At 38.3% G+C, this 2,384-nt stretch overlaps 1 pseudogene; it reads right to left on the minus strand.

Moving 5' to 3' along the window:
* The window catches only part of LOC118326711, a 12,400-nt pseudogene that overhangs the window by 2,022 nt on the left and 7,994 nt on the right, over window positions 1–2,384 (minus strand).

The raw sequence follows: 2,384 nt of genomic DNA on the forward strand, positions 1-2,384 counted from the left end.
CTCAGCGTCGGTCTTGTAGTAGTAGCTGAGCACTCCTGCACAAACCCTTTGAGAAATTTGGATAGGTTTGTAGAACACATTCATAGTTGAACCTTTTATTTTTTTAATACCACACCGATGTAGTAAGACACTCTTTAGTAAGACATTTTAATGGACATCTCTTCAGATGACCACTTCTGTTATCTTTAAGACTTTTGGTGCAGTATTTGACATGTGGACACAGTGGATTATAAAACGTTGACATTATTTTACTTTTCCTGTAATATTTCTGTTTCAATACCAGTCGGCCTATGCTACTATTGTAATGTCAGTCATAATAATAGATACATAAAGTACAGGCTGGACATTTTGGGCATAGTCAATGCCGATGGACTGGCTCTGAAAGCCAAGTGACGAGCACGCTTCGTTATTCTGCACTATACACATGATCAATACACCACAGAGTGATAAGCTCGTTTAGAACGTCTTTTTGACCTTTTGATAGACAACTATCGTCATTGATTGTACAATTTTCCACACAGAACAATCCAAACGCTCACACGGAAGTCACTTGATGGTTGACCTTCCAAGCAGACTTGTGCCGCATCTTGATCAATGGAAAGTGGCGCAGGTCTCTTCAAGATGTTACAATTTGCCATGGGAAATGTTAACAGTGACTACTACCTTCTAAAATGCTTGGTGGCTGTTAGAACGTAAATAACGAAGTGTGGAGACAATTTGTGGATTAACTGAATGGAATAAAATTTACCCTCTAACAACCTACATTTGTATTTTCAGGTGCTTTATAGCAGGAGATTGGTGCTCCTGCTAGAGCAATCGTGTTAAAGATCCAGTGTGTACCATTAGAAGGATATATTGCAGAAATTGATTATAATATTCATAACGATAATTTATTAGTTTGCTTGGTTTCTAGCAATCAACTACACTAGTTCTGCTTAACAACTTTTCTCCTTGTAAGTGGAAATGGGAAACAAATCCTGCTCTGACACTTTAGTGTACTTTATGGCCTCTAGATACATTCTAACCCTAAAACAGTGTAAGTATATAGTATAACATGACAACTACTTTACATGTCACTAAAACTTCATGATTTGCACCAATATAATATATATATAACAGCCCTATAATACCTGTGGATGATATCCCAAAGTTTGAGTCCATCATCTCTGTAGTAGAATTTGGGCACGCCCTCCAGGCCCACGCTCAGCAATGTCATCTTGGTATACATTTTTGAGGAGCTGTAGTCGAGTGAGGTGACAGTGTCTTCCTCAGGATTGTGACCAAACCCTCTCCACCAGAAGCTGCAAACTAGAGAACAGTCAAATTAGTAGAAACATTTAAGAGACAAATACTGTACGTGGGATTGTTTTAGGCAATGCTCTACTGAGTGTGTTAGTCTTTGTTTACCTTTTTGAAAAATCCGTTCTTAGATATTGGAGGATGATGTCGAGCATGTAGTTGATCCTGCAGAGTGTAGCGAGTGTGGTGGGTATGAGGAGCTGAGGGGAGAGGAGGGAACTCTCTTAGTAACACTATTCTTGTTTACAAAAGTAAAAAATGGCATTTTTGATGATGCTTCTATACCATTTTACTTGTGAAATACTTGCAAATATATACACACTAAAACATTATCTGTTCATCCAGTTTGGAAGATTACAAAAATCAGCAAGTTGGATCAGAATCAGAATTTAGTTTATGCCAAGTAGTTTTTACACTACGAGGAATGTTGCATTGGTGCATAAAATATACAAATATACAAAAATCACACAGAAAAATAAGGTACTTTTAAAATATAGATAAATAAAGATAAGAAAGAAACTGGTGCAGAAGACGGTAGTGCATTAATGTAAATGCATATATACAGGTCAGGTGTCTATGACTGCAGTAATTCAGTATTGTTTCTTGCAGTTACCTTGTACAGTGGATGCACCATGGGAACATCTCTCTGAGCATCAACTCAATGTTCACCTGCTGCGCACTCACCTGCTGGCTGAAGTGTTTGCAGTGTCACTGCTGCGCAACGTTCCCATGGTGCATCCACTGTACAAGGTAACTGCGAGAAACAACACTGAACTTACTGGAGTCATAGTTTTTTCAACTTGCTGATTGGATGTACCATAATGTTTTAGTGTGAATATATTTGCAAGTGTTTCAGTCTGTTAAATGGTACAGAAGCATCATTATAGAAGCATTTTTTACTCTATTAACAAGTAATCGTGTTACTAAAAGAGTTCCCTCTCTCCCTCAGCTCCTCATACCCCACACTCGCTACACTCTGCAGATCAACTACTTGGCTCGACTCCTCCTAATATCTAAGGATGGAGTTTTCACACAGGTACATAAAGACCAACACACTCAGTAGAGCATTACCTAAACAATATCAT

The sequence above is a fragment of the Morone saxatilis genome, unplaced genomic scaffold (assembly GCF_004916995.1).
Source record: "Morone saxatilis isolate NCDOM2014 unplaced genomic scaffold, NCSU_SB_2.0 Contig17, whole genome shotgun sequence".
NCBI lineage: Eukaryota > Metazoa > Chordata > Actinopteri > Moronidae > Morone > Morone saxatilis.